Source organism: Xiphias gladius, chromosome 1, assembly GCF_016859285.1.
Source record: "Xiphias gladius isolate SHS-SW01 ecotype Sanya breed wild chromosome 1, ASM1685928v1, whole genome shotgun sequence".
In the NCBI taxonomy this organism is placed as follows: Eukaryota; Metazoa; Chordata; class Actinopteri; order Istiophoriformes; family Xiphiidae; genus Xiphias; species Xiphias gladius.
The window spans coordinates 7052893-7076350 of record NC_053400.1 but is presented as its reverse complement, the minus strand read 5'-3'; the positions used below and the strand labels follow the sequence as shown (position 1 = coordinate 7076350).

At 39.1% G+C, this 23458-nt stretch overlaps 1 protein-coding gene across 3 annotated transcripts in view; it reads left to right on the top strand.

The window, feature by feature from the left end:
• phkb (phosphorylase kinase, beta) overlaps window positions 1–23458 on the top strand; it is a 106461-nt gene that overhangs the window by 48736 nt on the left and 34267 nt on the right. The window lies entirely within an intron of this gene.

Genomic DNA, 23458 nt, shown 5'->3' with positions numbered 1-23458 from the left:
AAACTTTTACTCACCCTTGTAAATATGACTTAACAGAGCATTTAAGTTCTTCTGGTAGGAAATAATAACATATATGCACATGGTCAAAAATGATCTGCTGACTGTTTTATTTTAGTAGTCAAGTTGCATTAACTGCTTTCTGTGTAGAGGCAGAGAGTGGGCTGCAAGTGGACTGCCCACTCATGATGGGAAAAAATATAAAAGTTCTATGTTTGTTATTTATACTGTAGAATATTCAAGGAGTTCTACTGAGAAGTGAAAATGAGGGATAATAACTGACAAGTTTTTTTTTTTTTTTTTTACAATTGTAATGGATAATCAAAAGCCTGATTGTGTCAGGATTTTAAAAGTCAAGTTTTAAGCTTTGCTGTAGCTATTTCAAAAGTCCTCCTTCCTCGTCTTAGAGTTAGTCTACTTGAAAGTCCGCTTTCACTCAAGTATCAAACAGGTTTGAAGTTAGATTGTTGCATTGCTTGCATCAGGCTTTTTTCTTCCACCTTCCTTAACCAAACGTCAGTGAGTTTATTCTGGAAGATGAATCAAGAACAACAAACAAGCACCTGCGTTAGGGGTGCCCGGTTATATGTCTGTTACCAGAAATGAATGGACATTTGTTAGCCAATTGCAATCAAGCTTTCTGAGTGGCCACGGTATAAACAAAAACATGTGAAGGTAAAAAGTCAATAAAAAAGGGTTTTTTATTCAAAAAAAAGAAATGTATAGCAGTGCCAGCTACTTGCAGAAATGGCAAGCACCAACATCATATATTTATGAATTTATGAATATTTATTGACGCAAGGGCTTAACAGGACTCCCACCCTACATAACTAAAGGTGGTTTGATTCATAGGTTCTGCAGTTCAGTGTCAGGTGTCACCCACTACTAGCACCCCTGCAACACTAGACAGATGTGTCATATGTGACCAGGCTTTATAATGCTTTAATATTATTCCTCATAGTGACCTTGCTTACATTCTTTCATTTACTTTGTGATATAGAGCGACAGTGGGAAATGCATGTACTTGAAGTGGAGTTACATCAAGCTAACTTCTATTTTCCTTTGTCTCATTACTGAATAGGATACTAGTGTAAACACTAGTACATGCAATCACTGTGCCGTCTTTCAGTCACTGTGATACAGCCTCTTTTTCCGCGAGCATAAGGATTGGAGTGGAGAGGATTTGCGAGATGTGTGTTACTGAGAAGGAGATCACTGAGTCATACTTCAACTTCGTCACTGTTGTCTTCAATATCAGCAATCTCAGAAATCATCACAAACTTTTGGGAGAAAACCCAACATGACATCACAATTCTTGTGGTCTCCATGTAGCGCTGCCTCAGCAACAGTAACCCCAATGTATAGTTACATATGTGAAGAGGCGCATGTCGGCTATGGCGCACGGTAGCTACAGGAGCTATGGGCTCTATAGCTATGCAGTTACACCTGAACGCACAACTGGAAACCTGCCCTTGCTCCTACACTTTCTGCCAACAAACACCACCTCAGGCAATCTCCATATCCAATTAAAAAATTCCCTCTACTCAGTCCTGCTTACTTTGTTGTGTGATTCAAGTATGCTAAACATTTAATTACAATACATCCATCAGCACGTAAACAGCGCAGGCATCTTTTTTACCTCCTTCAAACCCAGTTCATTTCCTTTACAAACAACCTCTCTGAATAGTGATCACGTCTGAGTTTGAATCCGCATTAGCGGCTCTGAGGATCAACCAGATGAAGGGTGGGGAGACGTATACCTCAGCCACATGGGTCATTCTCTTTGCTGTAAAGCATGGATTGATACGTCCCATTCAGCTCCTGTACTTTATGCGGAATTCTGTTTTTTGTAGCTGGGCTGATACGATTGTGCTAGAACAACGCCCACAAGAGAGGATAGGTCCAGAGAGGTATGATGAATGTCAGAGTGGATCAGATTGGATGCAGGGTGAAAGATCAACAGAAAAAGCAAAAACAGAGAGAAACAAACAAAAAGGCAGAAATGGAAAGAGCATGTCAGCCAGTAGAAAAATTTAACAGAGAGACAGAATAAGAGAGATGAAGATTTGCCTCTAAGAGGTACAAATGCCATTATTTAACTCTCTAGGGCATACTAATATTCTTATGGCTCTGTAAGTGACTATTAATGGGAATTTTGTTCACTTAAAGGTTTTGACATTTAAAAGCTGTGTAGAGACATTTCCCATCTTGTCTTTCTCAGCACTGACTTTTTGTAAAAAGGAAAAGTGTGAGGATTTCATTTCCATGTCACCTTGCATTTCACCATGTTAGCCTTTAACTAACAACTTTCCTCTGTTGTCTCTCATGCACCAGTTGCATGATCGCTGTCAGCTGCTGTCAAGTGCGCCTTCATCAACTCCGCCTGTCATGTTTCAAACATGTGGGTATTATTTAAATGTAACTGATATAAAAGTGAATAAAATATGAATAGTGGATATTACAATATTTTTTTTAATACAGTTAAAATATAAATGTAAATTTTAACTATTTCAACTGACTTTCGATTACCATTAGCTACTCCAATCATTTATTCATTACTTTTTGCTAACTATTTCTATTTTGTATTCATTCATTTTAGATAATAATTTTAGCTGTTTTACCCATTACTTTTAGCTGTTAATCCTTTAATTTTAGTTCTTAATTTCAATTGTTTATCAATTGCTTTTAGCAATCTATTTTAACCATTTATTCATTATTTTATAGATGACTATTTCAGCTGTTCATCCATTACTTTTAGCTAGCTGTATCATCTTCTCTGCTGTCTTGCTAACCGGTTTTCACCCAGTCTTAGTTGTAACATGTGGTGTTCAGGTGTTATAGCTGACTCAGTATGTGGGCAAACAGTTGTATGCAAAAGTTTGGGCACCCCTGGGCAATTTACACATTTTGGTGATTTTAAATGAAAAGAAGTGAATCCAACCCCTGCTATAAACACATATCCAAGATGAGCCTAGTGTAATAATGTGCTGTTACTTTTTATTTCATAAACATAAAAGCCCTACTAAGGCAGTACTTAGTAACCCCACCTTTGGCAGATATCTCAGCTTGCACATGTTTAATGTAGCCAACTAAGAGGTTTTCTATTATTCATTTAGGAATTTTCACCCACTCTCCCTACAGATCACTTAAACTTTTGTGATATTTTCAGGGTGTCTTGAACACACAGCATGTTTAAGGTCTACCCAAAGATTTTCAGTGATCTTCCACTCAGGGGACTGTGTGGGCCATCCCAAAAGCTTCAGCTTGTGTTTCTTGAAGTAGTTCATGGTGGATTTTAAGGTTTGCTTTGGATCATTGTCCTGTTGTAGAAGCCAGTCTCTTTTCAGTTTTCGATTTCTTGACTGACTGCATGACATTTGCATCCAGAATCTGCTGATATTTAGATATTTATTCCATTCTTCCCTCATTCCATGCAATGATATTGATGAATGGTATTTCCACCCCCATGCTTAACAGTTGTCAAGGTGTTCTTTTTATCAAATGCTACTCCCTTTTTTTTCTCCAAACAAATCATTGGTGATTGTGGCCAAAGTCGTCAATTTTAATTTTAACTGTCCACAGTAAGTGTCTCAAATCAACTCTGGTTTATTCAAATGTTGCGTTGCACACTTCAGACGTTGACTTTTGTGATGAGGTCGCAGTTGGGCAACTTCGTCTTTCTGATGACTCTTCCATGTAGACCCTGTTTTTGCATCAATACTGCATAGTGGAACAGTGCACCACTGCTCCCGAATCAGCTAAACCCTTGCCGAAATATGTGGGTTTTTCTTTTTTGCCTCTCTCCCCGACAGATGTGCAATTTTATCTGAAATTTTTCTTGGTCTTCCAGATCTTGTCTTGACTTCCGCAGTTCTTAATGTATCGAGCTCTGCAATTTTCATCATCTGACAATTCTTGACCTGCCTTACAAATCTTAAAGAGTCAACTGAGGTATAGTGATTTTTTGAAGTTCTGAGTGTTCTACAAGTGGAAGGGTGCCCAAGTGTTTGCATATGCCGCAGTCGCTGTTTTTTTCCCGTATTTTCTAAGTTCATAAAATAAAAACTAACAGTGCATTCACATTTTAAGAAAGGGTCATTTACAATGTCTGTTTGCTGCAGGGATTGTATGTGCTTCTTTTCACTTAAAACATCAACAAAATATGCAATTTGCCCAGGGGTGGCCAAACTTTTGCATACAACTGCATTGTTAAAATTAAATCTTAATTTCTATTTGATAATATTAATTGAGGTACTCCACAATCTGTCCACATACCCTCCAAAAACTGCAGAAGTACCCCCTGGGGTACAAATAGCCCTGGTTGGGAATCACTGATCTAACTCTTTTGGGTTGCTGAAGGGCTGAAAGAGTAGATTAAGTGTTTATCAAAATGTGTATGATCTGTGCTTTTTTGGTGTACAGGTTGTTTAGATCTTTAATTGGCGTCAAAGAGATAGCATTTGTCATTGTTAGTGGAATATCAGCATATCAGCATGTCAGCATCAGCGTACTTGTATTACAAAATGCAGTGTGATATTTTGTAGGGAAAACAGGATGAATGCATGCAGCTCCATTGTACTGGCAACAATGCTTTTATGAATTCAGCTTCTAAACTAGTATGCAGTATGAGCAAACTCAGATTCCCCTCATGTAGACTGCATATTTTGTCGAGATTATCTGAATTTTTATCACAACAACACTTTGTTGAAACTGGATTTATAGGCAGCGTGACAGCTTGCTGTGAGCCCGGCCTCTGATGGTAGCAGGCACCGCTCTGCATGCAGCCTGTCAGCAAAAGCCTATCACATCTAGTTTGATGTTTTCAACCACATGCGGTCCAAACAAATAAATGTTTGAATGAATGGTTTTACTTTTACTTCATTTCTGAAAAAAATGGAAAGCACAATGGTTTGCTGTCAATGATGAGACACTATCTTTTAAATGGCCATTTGAACCTAAATTTTTGATCTCCACAACCTGTTAATGAGGTTATTAAAGACCTGACAACTTGCTACTGAAGTTAATGCGAACTGTGAGTGGTAACTGGGTATGCTCAGTTTCATCAGTGGAAAGAGTGTATAGGTGGGGAAGAGATGGTGAATGCAGCCCACCCACTGGAGCATCAAGGTGGATGTTTCAAACCATTACCAGTTTGCTGTAGTCACATAGGCAATTGTCTAAGGTGCCAGTGGAAAGGGGGAAAGATTACTTGGTGCTCATGAATGTTCATTAATCCTTTGAAACTGGCTGATTCCATTCACGTCTTCTCAGAGACATAACTCAGTCACAACTGAAAATACAGACCTAGTCCACATATTGACATAATTAGTGCCACTGACACTTTCCAGATATGGAGATTTCTCTGATGTCAATCGCAGATGACCATCCAAAAGACATAACAGACAAAAAAGTATCCTCATAACACCAGATCTTGCCTCACAATCATCTTGTTTAGACCTTGTTTTCAATATTAAAGTGATCCACTTATTGCAGTCTGTTAATCTGTGGTTACAGTGCAAACAGAAACTGTGTATGCAGATTAATTTTCAGATTCACCAAAATATGAAGAAATACAAGCTTAAAGTGCAACTACAGCATGGATGTATTCAAAGAACTGTTGACAGGATACCTTGAACTACAAAGTTCAAGGTGTCCATGAAGACTTTATATTAGTAAAACTTCACAGCTAAAAAACTTTTTTGGTTTATGCGCTCATTGAGCAGTTTTCATTCAATAGGGTAGGTGCCATCTTGGAGTCCGGTGTCCAGTTCCTATAATACTGTACATCCATGGTCTACGGCTAACTCATCTCCATGGCAACATTATACTTTCAGTCCACTTCTACCCAAAGCATAATGTGAACCCAGGTGCGTAAACCTCTGAGTGAGACTTTGCCTAGGGCGCTAAAATATCCCTTGCTTCAAGGTGGAGGACCTTATGACAGTTTCATGCACACCTATATACTAAAAATGCTCCAAAACCATCAATTTTTTTTACCATTTATTTTTTTATTCCTTTAATTTTTCCTTTTTTTTTTTTTTTACTATCATCAAAAAATACCATATCATATCCAGTCCAAACTAAGCTAAGATGGGTGACATGCACCTGACAGAGGCAGATATCAGTACATGGATTCACCAATGGCTTTGTCAATGATGCATATGTTGCACATTGTAACAATGGACTTTTTTTCATATCTCTCCTTACTAATACTCCCACTGCTAATTACACTGAATCTGGGATGTGAAGGGATGGACTTCATACATTTTGTTGGTATAAAATGATTATATCATTCAAAGCACAGGTATTTTTTTCTTTTCAGTGTCTTTAGAATTCAAGAAATCTGATATATCTCCTTCCATTGCCTCTGAGTTTCCAAGCAGGACCACCTTAAGGCTGATATGAAGTATTTTATTTTCCTGAAAGACATGAATTCAGCAAATCAACAGACTCTCAGTTTCAAAGTTTACCCGAATATTGATTTCAGCCAGGGGAAATTAGATGTGGTCATTTATTCATGTGGCTGGTGCTAAGATGAGCACCTTGCAGGGTCAAACGGACACACATATTTTAGGCTTCATTCAATATTCGCTCTATCCTCTGCTGCTTCTCTCACCTTATCTTTATTCTTCTCATTGCTTTTGACCATCTCTCCCCTTCTTTTTTCTTCCTATTTTTTATCTCTATTTTTCCTTCTGTATTTCTCTCATTCATACCTTTTCTGTCTCAGCTAAACACTTAGCATACATGTTGTGTTGGTGAAGACGTTTGAATTTGGCAGAGAAAAAAATGTGAGGGGATAGAAAAAGAAAAGAAAAGGGGGAAACGGAAGTAGGCGGAGGTATTTGCACTTTTAGTTCAATGTTTTATGTTTTAAGGAGGACGTGTGTGTGTGTGTGTGTGTGTGTGTGTGTGTGTGTGTGTGTGTGTGTGTGTGTGTGTGTGTGTGTGTGTGTGTGTGTGTGTGTGTGTGTGTGTGTGTGGGTGGTCCAGGTACTATTCATGTCGTGGGGACCTAAATCTATTTACACAGACACATCATGGGGATTTGTCTTCCTTACGGGGACAAAAAGTAAGTTCCCATAACATAACAACCTCACAATCATTAAATTGTGAGGTGAAGACATGTTTTAAGGTTTGGATTAGGGTTAGGCAAGTAGTGATTATGGTTAAAGTAAGTCTCCAGGAAATGAATGGAAGTCAGTGTAATGTCCTCTGAAGTCATGGAGATACAACTGTGTGTGTGTGTGTGTGTGTGTGTGTGTGTGTGTGTGTGTGTGTGTGTGTGTGTGTGTGTGTGTGTGTGTGTGTGTGTGTGTGTGTGTGTGTGTGTGTGTGTCTAGCAGCTGTCTTGTTGCCTCTGCATCATTGACGTCCAGTGTTTGGTCTGCAGGCAGGAAAGGCACATGGGCATGCTGAGCTTTCACATGCAGTTAAGGTTTGATTTGTACGCTTCCCTTTCTTCCACTTTATATGTGTATAATTCGCTTCCCATTTTGTGCATCCAAAAAAAAAAAGAGTAAGTGTTATGATTGTGCATGCATCTATCTTTGCATATCAATATCTCAGTCTATATGAAAGATGTGTGTATGTGTGTTCCCAAGCACAATTGTATGCAAGCTTGCTTGTGTGTTTATGTATGTGTGTATTATTCATAGTTCCGTTCCTTCCAAATGTTATGCTACTACTTAATGTCCCTGCATCGATTCATTCCACAGCTGGGGAGAATGAGATGCTGCACAATATTAAACCCATGAATAGCCTGCAATATTGTACTGCTGGGTTCAACATATAAGCTTATATAAGGTTACCTCAGGGGTACGTGACATCAGCTCTGACATTCAGTTTAAGATTGACAAAGAAATGTGGTTCAAAGGAGCTGGCGACGTTGCACCCCCTTATATGACCACTAAATATCTGTTTAAACAGTTGATATATAATATCTATAATATCTAGAACACCCCATTTTGACAGATCCAATTTAGACTCTATTTTAAACAGCAGGATGTTATACCACTACATTTAGCATTAAGTGTCAGTTGCAATTGTCTCTGCAATCTTAATGTTTTTCCCCTGCATACAAATCGCCATCCTCATTTACTTACCTATATATAAGATTACAGTGTTATAATTTTTTTAGTTATTTATTTGTTCTATTGTAACTTAATTTTAATCTCATTCCTACATAAACCCTGCCATGACTAAACCCTGTGGTGCCCTGCAGAGGAAGCGACCAATGTGTTGCAGCCGACGTGGCAATACTTTATATTTTTGCACGTGCCTGAATAGTATGAGTATTAGAATGTGGACAACACAGCATAAATTTTACATGGCCAGTCTAAATTTACTTCTGATTATACAGCACATATCCCCATTTTACACATAGGTAAGGCAAGATGTATTAAATTTTGCATCATGTGTAAAGCTCAGCAGGAGGGAACTGTGGGTTTCGCCTCAAACAACTTGCATTTAGAGCGTGGGAAGTTGTGCTTTAGTTGGTGGATGGGGCGTTAATGCAACTTTAACGCATAGTGGAGTTTGATGTACAGGACCATCATAATGAACTTTAAGTCTGTTAAATAGAACATGAAGCTCTAACATAAAGCTGCACAACTTAAATATGTATGCAAGCTACATGGCAAATGGTGAAAAATAAGCAAAAATGCATTATTACTGTAGTGCTGGCACCTCTGTGCCCTAACAATGGTTGCAAATGTATTAGTCTTTAAGCTTGATTCTGTGGATAAGTGCAGCTTTCCTTATATTTAGCAGCTACCAAAGTCGGGTGGTCAACTATGTTGGGTTTTTCTGCATGAGAGAAAACGCGCTCCCAGGGCTGTGAGGGTGAATCAGATCAAACGCACCCTGGGGAGCGTGGCGTGACATCCCACTGACAAACAAGGAATAATACGCAGCAGGCACAGCAACTGGGGGATCTGAGAAGCCATGGATGGCTGTAAAAGGGAATTAGTTGGTTATGTTGCTTATGTCACACACTTGCTTTTAATGTTATACCGTTAATCTCCTGAGCTATTCAGGCATGGTCACAGTGTCACATTCTCTCAGTCCTCTTGGTGTCTCTTCTCACTCTCTCTTTATCGTTTTCTCCATCTGTCTCTTTCAATCTTATTCCATTTTTTGTGAATTTAGCAGACCACATACAGTCCTGTTGAAATTATTGGCAATCCTCAAATTCTAAGTACATAATTTAGAATATCTTCAGAAATAAATGCAAATTAACCCATTCTGTATAATCAAAATATTTTGATAAATTATCCAAGATTACTGAACAAAAGAAAATAAAAAACAAACTTGCTAACCTTAAAAAAATACAAACACAAAATATACCTCAGACACAGTTATTGGCACGCTTCTCTAATATTTGGTTGCAGAACCTTTGGCAACAGTGTCAGCCTCTAAATGTTTCTTGTAGCCATCTAGAAGCTTCTTGCACCTGTCTGCTGGTAGTTTCTGCCTCTCTTCCACTGCTATGTGTTCTAAGTTCTTTTAAGTTTGCAGGAGTCCTTCTTGCAATGGCAGATTTCAGCTCTCTCCAAAGGTTTTCAATGGGATTTATGTGTGGACTCATTGCTGGCCAGTTTAAAACAGTCCATCTCTCATGCTGGTGGATGTGTGCTTTGGGTCATTGTCCTGCTGAAAGACCCAATACCTTCCCCTCAAACCTGCCTGAGGCTCTTTAGATGTCTTGCGTGGTCTTTTTTCCACTTCTCTTCTGTCATTGAGTTTTTCTTAGCACCAAGTCCTGGAAGCATCTTATGACTGTGAAACTTCTTGATAACATTGCCAACTGTTGGAACAGGGATTTCAAGATCTCTGGAGATTGCCTTGTAGCCTTTGGAATTGTTATGTTTTTTGATAATAGCATTTCTGATGCTGTCAGACAGCTGTGTTGTTTTTTTGCCATTTTGAAAAAGAAACACGAAACAATCAGACCCTTTTTATGCAGTAAAACCATCATTCGTTGGTTATTCGGGTCATGTAAACATTGAAAATTAAGCACATATGAGTCTCAATTGTTTTTTTTATTTTGTTTGAGGGTATAATTTAAATGTATCAAAGGGATGCCAGTAATTGTGTCGTGCGTACATTTTATGTTTATATTTTTTACAGAGGTTAGAAGGGTCAGAGAGAGAAGAGAGGGAGTGAGGCTGAAATAAACAAGACTAGGGAGGAAGAAAGAGAGATGTGACCTCATTTCATTGTGTTTATTTAATATGGATTTTAAATAAACACACGCGGAAACATTACATTTCTTCAGCTTCTAAAGGCAGCGGACAAACCTATGTAAGGACCACAACTCAAACATGGTGAAAGCACAAAAGCATAGCTCTATTTAGAAAAATTTTCTATCTTAACACAAATCCACTGACTCCCTACAATGCGAAAGAGTTCCTATTGCTCCTGATCCCATTGAGAATCGACATCTCAGTGTAGCTCTATACAGCTTTCAGATTCAATGGAGCCCTCCCACAAACCACTTTAAAATATAAGCATATTAGAACATTTTGTAGTTAAGGTATTAGCCACTATGCAGTGAAAAGTTATTTTCTCAGTCAGCGTGTTAGGATCCTACATAAACACACTAATTGCTGTTTTAAGTTTGTTTGAAAACTTTTGGTTATTTAAGATGCCAGATTTATATGTATTCATGCATCTTTTCCTGCTCTTCTCACTTGTTTGAAGTGGGTGGGAAAGAGAATGGTGATGTTACCTACTTCTGTGCACCAGTCAAGATTTATTGACATTTGAATCAGAATCTGATGACAGTTGTGGTTTGTTAGGTCACCATCAGTGAAATCTGATCGAACCACACCTACACAGTCCTGATGAAGAAAATTAGCTGGGGTTTTTTGAGTTAAACTCTAAATAAATAATGAATTAAGATTTTTTTAACTTTTGATTTTTACTTATTTAGCCATGAATTAGTAATGTTGTAGAGAAATGCTTTTCAGGGACTTTAAAAACTCTACAAAACCTTTTGCTGGGAGTTTGTTTAAAATTAACTTAATGGTTTCTAATGGTCAAAAATCACTTCATGCAGGTTTAAAATAAATATCAACAAGTATCCATTTTTATTTTTGTAACACAAAGCAATAAATGACTATTTTTTAAACCAAGGACACAATAAAACAGGAAATGTTTTCATGTATCAGGGGAAACACAATATTATGGTCATACTCTTGATTTGGTTTTTACTTTGTGTCTGAGCCTTAATGCTCTATGTATTGACAACGTATTTGTGTCCGACTATAAGTGTATTATATTTGATACTGTTTTTAATTGCTGATATCCACTACCCATTCTCGCACTCTCTATAGCCATTCTGCTGACAACTTCTCATATGTCTTTGCAGATCTTAGTAAGGATATGACTTTCCCTGTCAAGATCAATGACTTAGTTTGCTCCTTTAACAACATCTGTTTGTCAACTGTAGATTTGGTCACTCCTTTTAAAAACAAATTGATTCGTACTGCTAACGCATCCCCGAGTGGGTTAAACACTTAACTAGAGGTTAATTTTACTTACATCAAGGAGCTACTTTCATCTTTTAATCATACAGTGAACGAGGGATGAACTGCCTATTTTTCCAACTTGATTTACTGTAATAAGAAAAATAGCGCTGTGTAGCACAATCGATAGATTGGTGAAACCTCCCCCTGTTCCAGTCTTTTCAAATGAGGGCTGTGTAATGTTTCGGTCATTCTTTGTGGATAAAGTCACTGAAATAAGGTCTGACATAAGATATTGCCTTCCTGTACCCCTGGGGTTGACTGTCCAGATCATGTTTCTCTATTTAGCCAGTTTAGCCCAATTTCTTTGAAAGAAATTGTCTCCATTGTCTCCCAAAAGCATCCCCCTTCTAGAGTCATTGGTCTCATTTTAAAGATCGTTTTCGGCTCCTTAGGTACAAACATATTCTCCACTCTGAATAGCTCTCTGAGCTCTGGCTGTGTGCTTCATTATTTTAAACATGCTATTATTCAGCCACTGTGAAAAAAAAAAAAGCCGAGTCCTGACCCATTACCATCCCAGTAAATATAGACCTATATCCAAACTTCCTTTAATTTCCAAAGTCGTGGAGAAAGTAGTTCTTAAGCTTGACCTAAGTGCAGCTTTTGACATTGACATCTCCTTAGTATGCTTCAGCAACGGGTGTGTGTAAATGGGACTGCACTTGACTTGGTTTGCCTCCTATTTGGCAGATAGGAGTGTTTCTGTGGCTATTTATGATAATGTCTCCTCATTTACTCCCAAAAGTCAATGAAGCATAATACTAATGCATAATCAGGGTTCAATCCTTGTTCCTATTCTTTTCTCCCTGTACATGCTTACCCCGGGTTTCTTGATTTGTCGTTTTAAGTGTATTTCTTATCATTGCTATGTGGACGATACACAGCTGTACTTCTCATCCAAACTGGATGACCTTAGTAAGTGTTGCCAAGCTCTTTACCTTGCAAGACTGCTTAATAGCTATCAAGAACTGGATGTCAGATAACTTCTTCAAGCTTAACCCTGACAAATCAGAAGTCCTTAATATAGCCCTGAGAGCACTTCTGATAAAATACTGCATTGAATTGGTCCTTAGGAAGCACCTGTTTTTAGCGCCCCAAAAAAAAAAAGCGTTTTTTTTACCACCACGTGAACTTGAGTTGCATGTAAAAAAAAAAAAATTGGTTTTTTTTTTTCAACTAAACACATTTAAAATTCAAATCTGTATTACCCTACTTAAAAAAAAAAAAAAAAAAAAAAGTTTTTGTTTTATTTATTATTATTATTCTGCATTATTTAGTTACCCCCCTGAGTCGCTTTCAGTTCCAGTCTCAGTGGTCCCAAAATGCAGCCGCTAGACTTTTAACCCAGACACAACACACTGCACACACACAATAAATTGTTATTATTTGGCCACTCTACATTGGCTACCCATTGACAGCAGGATTGATATTTAAATGATCTTAATCACTTATAAAGCACGACACAGGCTGGCCCCCACTTCACATATCTGAATTATTGTGTCCCCTGGCCAAGGTGAGACCACTGAGATCTCTCAGTGGTCTCACTGACCAAGGTCCTTTGGCTGTCCAAATAACTAGGCTAAAAAGCAGGGGTGAACGAGCTTTTGCAGTTGTAGCTCCCGCTCTCTGGAAGCGTCTTCCCTTAAGTTTAAAAAACGCAGTCAGTGGATAGTTTTAAGAAGCTGTTAAAAACTCAGTTGTTTCGTAAGCACTTTGGTTTTTAATGTGTGTTTGCCTTTTTTGCAGTTTTAACTTATTAATTTATTTTATATAGATATATTTTTTTTCAGTTTTTCTGTTTCTAACATTCTACTCTATTTCTACTTTCTTCTCTGTTTTTATTGTACAGTACCCTGTAACTCTTGTTTCAAAAGGCACTTTATAAATCAAGTTTACTTATTTACTTACTTACTTTAATTGAGTGGTTTGTACGGGTAGTTGTATGTTTAGTGTGTAAAGAGTGTATCAACCATAAAAAGTTGTTTTTCTGTGTTGGTAAATGGACAGACAATGTCATCATCTCACTGTATTGCTTTAATGGAGAGACACGTTAGAAGCCTTTTCAGTGGCTGTGTGGTAAGATCATATGGTACAGACACCTGCTAAGATAAATGAAATATTGATATAACTCGAGATTCAAACAGCAGAACACAGAGCAAAGGTCAATAGTTGAACACCATTGGATAATCTAGAGACTGTCCCTTTCTAAAGAGCAAAGAGACACCTGAGCAGCATGGAACAGATGGATGGTGGGATGGTTCTGACCCAAGTGCGCGCGTGAACACACACACACACACACACACACACACACACACACACACACACACACACACACACACACACACACACACACACACACACACACACACTATGTTTTCAAACTTACATGTACGTCCTCCGCTTCATATGAGCCTTAAAAACCACACATATTCAGACCAAGATACACGCGCTTTCTCATTTTCTCTCTGTAACCTTACTCAGACACACACACATGCACAGACACACAGATTGAGAGTGTTCTAAACCCTGCTGTTTGCCAAATGGCCTGGTGGCAGGCAGGAAATGTCAGGCCCAGCGGTCTGTGACAGTAACAGCCCTAGAGAGATGGCTACTGACCTTAACCTGCAGGGAAATGGACATCACTCAGACACACTCACACACTTTGCATGCATTTACACTTGACACACCACCTGTGCTCAAATGCATCCTCTGATCGCTCTCATACCAACACACGCACATAATAGTGTTGTATACTCAGAATTTGTGTGTGTTTTACCGTCCTCCTCAGACACATCTCTGCTTCTTCTCTCGGGTTACAACCTGTACTCTGTAACAGGGGGACCATTAGTATAGGTATCAGTCATGACAAATCAAATTGCTTTTTTCATCCTTACCTGTGGATTTATAAGGGTTAACTTCAAAAGCATCTCCCAAGAGGACACTGATGTCGGCGTTCAGTTTCAGTGCTTCATTACTTTATCAAGGCTCCCGGAGGTTGTGCCGGTATCACAAAATGTTAGGAGACTGACTGAAGTTATACAGTGATGGATTTTTATGTCATCTGTGTCAACAAGGGCAGCCCCTGACCCTCAAAGGATAAGTGGTATAGCTAATGGATGGATGGATGGATGGATCTGTGCCAGCGACATTCTGTATAGTCGTACGGAAAGACATCGACCACAGATTGCAGCTCCTGTTGTGGCCTTGGCACTTCATCCTCGCTGTTGACAATTGGCGGACATGTCCCTTGTGTATTAACAGCTGTGTACTCTTTGAGATTTACAAATACATCAGATTTTACCTTGGCTTTCTACCGTATGTCCAAAGGGAAGTGTTGGGACTGGTTTATATCTGCACCTCTGGCAACAAGCATAATGGTGCAGTCTGTTTTATTTGTCAAGCATTTTAAGAGCTTTTGTGAATCTGTGTGAACGAGTGGGGGGCACATTAGAACCATAATGCCCATCTGTTTCCAAAGGTTGTAATAATATGTGGTGTGCATCCATCTGTGTAAACATCTGAGTGTATGTGAGTGTAGGCTGGCACAATGACTGAGGACATATTTTTGTTCCAGGGTCACTGTCAGGCTGTGTGTATGCATTAGAACTCACACACACATACACCCTCTGGCATAATAGACAGTCTTGCCATTTGCCGGCTTGTGTTTGTGGCTTTGAAATGACATGTAAAAGGATGGAAAGTTAAGGCATTATCCAGAATTATGCCTACCGACACACACACACACACACAGTAGTAATCAAGCCACATAAGCCCAGGGTCCTGTAGCTCACGCTGTGTCCCGCCTTTAATATCAATTGATTTTTTTTTTCTTTCTGCTGCTTTGCTCATAGAGATTCTCTGGCACAGGATAATATCTCTGAGATGAAGTCTGCGGAAAAAATTGATCGCTTTCTCAGTCAGGGGGCCTTTACAGCTACACCGGCTAGTGGCATGCCATCCTGTTCTTCACTAGCTTCTCCTCTGCCCAGGTGATTCCACCCTCCTCCAGCCTCCATCTGTCTCCCTCCCTCTATGCCCTTTGCTCCATCGAGGTTTCTTTTTCCTCCATGTTGTCAGACTGGAAGCATTTCCCTAAATCAATCTCCCGCCTCATCTCCTCCCCATTCCTCCGACTGTGTTCAACTTAAAACTGTGAAAGATTCTCGTCATGGGTTTCTCTTTATCACCACCAGATGACCTTTTTGAAAAAATCTAACTTTAAATTCCTACACGAGACATTTTCCTTTCATGTTTTTTCCCCCCTCCCAATGTATTTCTGCTAAACCCTTGACACTTTGAAATACTCATCAAAATATGAATCTCTGAGCTGCTCAGAGACCAACTTCCTGAGGACGATACAGAGCCTGGAGTCATTCATCTGTGCAGGGGCATGAAAAGAAAGGATTATATTTCATTCGAATAGTTCTCTTTTTTTTTTTGGTGGGGGTGGTGGTGGATAAATTCCTTCGCTTGCTTTTTAACTTTATGAAAGTCTTTGAATGTTTTATTCCTTTGTGATGTGATGCTCGCTTGAGGCTGCCTCCCTCGTGCTGCGCTTTGCCAGCCAGCACACTGTGAGGGATCTGACCTTGAAACAGTGTGGCAGAATCTCATTTAGTTTAGCAGAATTTTTTTTTTTTTTTTCTCTCGCTAAGTTTCACTTAAATGATTAAATACTGAACCAAAAGACAAGATGGTCATCAAAATAATGTCAGCCAGCCAGTCAGTCAGCCAGCCAGTCAGTCAGTCAGTTAAAAAGTCACAATGTATTTGTCAACAATTGTCTGGAGGGAAAAAAGAAGACATTTGGCTAAAATGACTGAAATTGTGTATATTTGTGTGTGTGTGTGTGTGTGTGTGTGTGTGTTTGTGAGAGTTATGTTGAGTGTATTATCTCTGCCTAGTAGACATTCACAGCGACATTGAACACCGTGGTTATCTTTTCGGTCCTCTTCATACTTAGGTATAAATTATTTTTGTTGCATGTTCTACTTTCAAAAATGCACAGCAGGCAATTAAAGTGCTGTTCTTCCGTAACAGATTGTTGTACTTATTGAACCCTCATGACCGTGAAAAGATTTCCTTAAAAGTAAAAAAGAAACTGATAGAAAAGAAACTGCAGGAATGTAACTGTAGAAAAAAATCACAAAGTTTTGGCTCAGATGTGGCCATGCTTTGTCAGCTACCTGATTTCCAGACTCACAGCTGTGTAAACAAATATATTCTTGGCTGAATTCATTCGCATCCTGTGTTTGAAATTTGATTGGTTTAGTGGCAGAGATGTTTTGACCGAAACATCTGATATGACTCTGAGAAATGCTGCTTGTTTGTAGATGATTTACATCTGACCTGTGTGACAGATCTGAGTGACAGAGAGAAATAAGGAAGGAAAGAAGAGAAGGAAAAGGAAGGAACAAAGTACAGAAATAAACAACGAAAGAAAGAAATGGGAAAGGGTTGAAAGAAGGACGCAAAGATAGAAGAAGACAGAAGGAAGGACATTAGGAAGAAGACAAATGAAAGGAAAGAAAAAAGATAAGGCAGGGCGGAAAAGCACAGAAAAAAGAGAAAGAAAAAAGAAAGAATAAAAGAAGTTTGGACAGAAGGTGGAACAAAGGATAGAAAGGGGGAAGGAAAAGACGGAAGGATGGAAGGGCAAAAAGATGAAAGGCAGGAAGGGAAAGAAAAGAGTAAGGAAAAGTAAAAGGAAGGGCAGAAGGATCTGATGATGGAAGGAATGAAGGGAAAGAAGAAGGACAGAAAGAATGATGGGAGATAAGAAGAAAAGAGGGAAGGACAAAAGGGATAAAGAAAGAAGTAAGAAAAGAAGAAAAAGTGGACAGAGAGAAGGAAGGAAGGAAAAAAAAAGAAAGACGGAGACAGAAAAAAGGAAGGGAGAAAGGAAAAAAAGAAAAAGAGCGATAGGGAGAGGGAAGCAAATAAGAGAAAGAAAGTAAGATAGAAGGACAGAAAGAAGGAAGAAAGGATAGAAGAAAACAAAGGTTGGATGGAGGGATTGAAAGACAAGAAAGGAAAGAAAGAAAGAAGAAAAATAAGGTCAGATGGAGTGATGAAAGATGGAAGAAAGGAAGGAAGAAAAGAAGAGAAAAACAAGGAAGGATAGAAGGAAGGAAGGAAGGAAGAAAGATCAAAAGTCAGAAAGGAAAAAATAAAAGAAAGTAAGAGAAATAAAAGATCTCGGACGCCCTTCTCATATTGTGTCACAACTCAGTGCTTTTAATTTTGGGGGAAAAGTCAAATGAAGCGGAGCTGAAATCCACTTCAGTTCTGCAGGGACTTTCAGCAGAGTTCTCTGGCAATTGGCTTTTCACTTTGTCAAATTTAGCGCGGCTGTGTCTTTGAGGGGTAGTAAGCAGCAGCCAGGCCCACTGCAAACTACTGCCAGGCCCTCCTGCAGCGGGAAGCCTGCACTTGTTAACAGCGTTTCTCGTGTGTCTCAAAGCTTTTTTTTGCTAGGTCAGAGGCCACATTGTGCAGTTTTCTGGAATTCATTTCCATGTTCTAATGCGCGTCTTTTTTAATATAATAAGTACAACATCTCAATTGCTGAATAGTGATTGTAGCCAGTTCAGGAAAGCAAATTGACTGTCGTAAACAATACAAAACACTTTCTTGGGGTTTACTAGAACAGCAAATGTAACATCTGTCCTGAAAGCGACTTAGGTTGAACCTCAGATGTGTCTTCTCTGTCTGTTATTGCGCAGAGAGGAAGATTTGAGGAGTTATTTATTCTAATTTGTTTGGTTTTAGTGACAGATGTGTGCCATCTCTATTTATTAATGTGCCTGTTTCATTAGTCATTCTCTATGTTTACTTGTTCATTTGTAGGTAAACAAGAGAGTTTGTTCTTCCTTTCACAGACAAAGTGCCTGAGGTTGGATCACACACACACACACACACACACACACACACACACACACACACACACACACACACACACACACACACACACACACACACACACACACACACACACACACACAGTAGAAACAGTCGGCGTTATTAGACCGGGACAAAGCAAATAAGAACACAGCTCTCTGACTCCTTCCCTCCCATCTGCAAGTCACACACGAACCCACATACACAAGTGTGCGCAGCTATCCTTACTGGGACATTGCATGGACTTCCATTCATTGTGGGCAGCCTAACACAAAACCCTAACTCTAACCCTAACAAGGACCTCAGAAATTACATTTGGCCTCATTAAGACCGGTGCTAGAAAGAGCCGCAGACGTCAGGCCTGTAACACTTAATGTAATGGAGAAGTTCAGGTGCAGTGAGAAAAACAGATGGCATTAGCAGAATCCATGCAAAGAATGTCCATCGATAGGAAAATGGATTCTAACTGCTAGATTGACTAATACTCTCCTACATTATTAACCAATCAAGAGGATAGATGGGGGTTTTAAATTCACTCTGATATCTGTACAATAAGAATGAAACTACAGCCAGGGGATGCTTAGCCTAACTTAGCTGGGGGGGCCACAGCTCTCTACCCTGAATCTGTCCAAAGATTAGAAAAATCCACCTACCAGCAATTTGAAATAATAACAATTAATACGCTATATCTTGTTTGTTTCATCCGTATAAAAACCAAAGTTAAAAAATGAAAAGAGAAGAAGACTGCTTTTGGCCAGATGCAGTGACTTTTCATGATGAAGACTAGACTTCAGGAGATGACTGTGTCCAGCCAAGAAGATATTTTTACCGTTGGAAAGATGCTTTCCCCCTGTTTACAGTCTTTATGCTCTCTATAAGTTTTTCTGTGAATTACTTAAACAAAAAGTCAAACCATTCAAAGCAAGTCCATGTAATGTATAATACTAGTATAAATGAGTGGTCAGCACTCTGCTATCCCTTAACTACCACTCTCCAACAGGCCTCACCCTAGGAGAATCTAGGCTAACCAGGTGGAAATGGATAAATGTGAGAAAATGTTAAAGGATGAGGCTTTGGCTAAACAGATGACTCTTCACAGTAGGTTTAATTCATCGTGCATCTTTATCATCTAAGAATAAACATTTCTGAAATTGGCCCAGGGCAGTCTTACTCAGCATAGGGCTGTGACTGTGGGACTGCCGAGCTGTTGATTTCTAGGTGTAGACAAATGTCCTTTTGCTTGCTGTACCCTTCTCTTTTGGCTGCAGAAAGATTTCCTTAAATGCCTTCGGCACAGACTTGTGTAATTCCTATTTGTAAATTAAGTGCTATAGTGTATCATTTTGTTTTGTGATTGACTGTTGATTAAGCCCCTTTATTCATGAAGTCATTTGATATATGCTTATGGTAAAATGGTTTAAAAATAAGTGTGACTTGACTAGGCCAGACCAAACTCTGCAGGATGCTCTATATAGGACCAGAATGAACGATTGAACCTTTTTCTGACTTTCTGTCATCTTCATTTCCGTATTTAAAGCTCTTGGCCTGACTTAATTGTATGTAATTATCATCCAGCCACGCCAATTCCTGCTATAACCAGATGCTTCACCGAAGGCCTAAAATGTCTATGTTTTCTGAAGCACTCCTCCTACAAGGGGTCTCAAGTTCAGATTAAATACTTCATTGCATTGATTTAGCTTTGTTTTGCTGATTCATGAATAAATGAATCTTATTTCCATATCAATTCAGTGGAAAAACTTAGAGGCCAAACACAGTGGTATTCAAATTATTTAATTAAGGACTGGTGCTGTGGTACTGGTTGGTAGCAGGATGCTGCACTGATGATACGATCTTTTCCTACTTTACCCATAAACCTCAGGCAAACAGAGCTTGAGTTCAGAGTTGCTTGGTGGTAAATCTGAGGTCTCTGCTGTTGCCCATGCCCTCTTGGGTTTGTCTCAGTGTTTAGGCATTAAATGTTCTGACCTGGTGAACTGGATTTCCCTAAGGCACACACATCTTTGTTATTATGTGTTGTGTATTTGCAACAGTAGTTCAGTGTCACAAGAGGAGCACTCAAAATTGGCAGCTGAAACATATTGTATTGCAACCCAGGGAGTATCTACAGATCCTACAGATCCATAAAAAGTCTTTACAAAGTCATGGAAATCAAAAATCTCAGCATATTAAAATTGCTAAATTCAGTAATTTATTTGCTTAGGCCTTCATAAACAGATTTTTTTGTCCACTTGGCCAGTGGAATCAATCTGTAAACACAACTCATTGTCAGCTTTTAAGTTGATATTCCAAACTTGTCAGCAAAAAGTGGCTTATTTAAGCATCTAGCAGGTACAGAGCAAATTTAGAATTCATTAGGAGTCGTGTTTGTATCCAGCCCATGAATTTAAATGTTAAATTTTTGATGGAATATCTGGCTCTTTAGCGGCTCAGTGCTCTGCTGTGTTTACTAGCTAATTGCTAACTTTGTTAGTCAGTTGTTTGGAGCTGGCAGGTAGCGTGCAGAGAGTTTTTAGAGCTTTTTCACTTAAAACAATTGCCTGCTGCATCTTAAAACAATGCTGATGAGAGTGGCGGGCACCGAAACAGTGTAGTTGCGGGCTGATCAACTCAGTTTAGCATAAAGACTGGAAGCAGGGGGAAACAGCTACCCCGTCTCTTTCCAAAAGTAACAAAATATGCCTACCAGCACCTCTAAAGCTCACCAATTAACACGTATATGCTGACATAAAACGACAATTTGCAGGGTGTACACGAGGTTAATGTTCCAGAATATTTCTTGGCCAGTCATTGCTATTTCCTCCTGTTTTCAGTCTTTATGCTAAGCTAAGCCAACTGGCTGCCGGCTGTAGCCTCATATTGAACAGAAAGATTTCAGAGTAGTATCAATCTTCTCTTCTAACTCTCAGCAAGAAAGCAAAATATATAAAATAATCGTATCTGCCAAAATATTGAATTATTCCTTTAATTTAAAAATATTTTTTCACGTTTTTTTTTAAATTATTATTATTTTGTGTTGTGGTGTAGCCTGTTGTGAGTTTGATTTAGAAGTTAAATTAAGATGAATTATAAGGTAGGGCAAATCAAGCAAAAATACTAAAACTCCACCTTGAAGTACCAGGTGGTACCAGGTACCAGTAGTGTTGTTCTGTAGTCTTTTGTACAGTTTCTGGTTGGCCATGTCACAATAAACTTACCATCTCAGATCAATAATATGCTGCCACTGAGCTGTCAACAGCTGAATCCCCACTGTTCGCCCACCAGGAAAGTTCCATTTTGTATACATATTGTTCACTGTTAGCTATCATCAGTCTGTATTGTTGAGTGCATTTTAAGAATTACTTCATGTTGAAGTGCTGTAGTTCGATTTTGTGGCCTACTCAACCCCCCTGAAGCCTTCTGCTACTGCAGTTAGCGATTCCAGGAGAGTTTCTCAAAGGAAGCAGACTAAACTCGTAGTGTTCCAAGGTTAGCGTGTAGGTTTAATGTGTAGGTGGAGACAGCTTAGTAAGAGCAAGAGAGCATGTTTTTCCAGTCAAGAAAAATTGTATTCACTTTCATGTCTGCTCTAAGAGTAATGCAAGACAGGGTTAAAACAGCATGTTTGTTTTCATCAAATATGCCTCACTAAACACATTTGGACATCATTTCTGTAAAAAGTCCATTTCCTTTTGTACTATGTATTGCAATGCTTAGTTCAGGTTTCAGAACTTTAATTATCTGTATTCAACTGCAACTCTTTAGTTCTACCAGCTTTTTTTCTTTTCATTGATTAGTCTGAAATCCAATTCCAGGGAGTGCTACAAAGGTCTTTAAATAGTTAGATTTGGGCTGAGCTGTGCTGACATCAGACCTTTGGCCGCACCATCGGGTACATCCACAGTCAAATACGATTTGCTAACTATCTTTTAGCAGTCTTTTGGAGAGTTCCTGTGGAAAAACAACTTATCTTTTTATGACCTGACACTACATTGATGTTTTTAGAGTTCCTCCGAAAAGGTTGTTAAAACAAACATTTGAAGATCATCTAATTTTCCTATCTGTGGCTTGCGCAGTTTTTTCGGCAAGGTTCGACTATGGCGCGCAGAGGAGAGAGTGGGAGTGAGAGGAAGTACATTTCTCCTGTGTCTCCGTCATGCATTTCAATATCCTGTCCTTCACCAAATGAATCTTTTGTCTGGTCAGAGACCAGCGCTAACGAGAGAGTTGCATTGCAGCATTTTAAAGGCAATTGCCCCCCTATTCATCAGGAGAGATCTGTACATGAGCCGTTTGATTTTTTTTCTACGCAGCCACCGCCTTCGTCTCTGTTCTCTCTCTGCACTCTGATTGATGATAACAAGGCTGTTGGCTATAACCGGTTAAAATCAACCAAACAAAATGGCTTCATGCTTTCTGTGCGTGTGCGTGTGCACGCATCCATACACATGCCTATTTGTGCGCGTTGTTCCCTTACTCTGTCACGGGCTGAATCTGAGCGGCAGTGCTCATGCACCTTCATGTGTAAGACTGTTGCCATGTTCTGTGTGTATGCACGTATCGGTATATCTGTAAGTCTTTACGTGTTTCTGTGTGTGTGCATGCCCACAATGAGAATGAGATGAAAGGCCGCTGATCCTGTGAGTCACAAGCTTCTGCCTGCTTCCTAAATGGCCCTGAATAAGACTCAGCGCAATGAAGATGATCGCCTTTTCTTACAATTCACAAACATACACACATGAACACACAGGCACACACACACACACACACACACACACACACACATACACGCGCACATATAAATGCTACAAATAAAGAAAGAAGATGAAAGGCACTGAAAGTCATAAACAGAGACACATTTACATGCGGATAAATATTATAATATCAGAACTCTTGGATAGAAAAAAAGCAAGAGTGAAAAAAAGAAATGGACACTTGTTAACACACATAAACCTATGATGAATAAAAGTTATAGGAAAAAGAATAAAATGTAAATATTAGCAAGGTAAAAAAGAGAGAGAAATATTGTC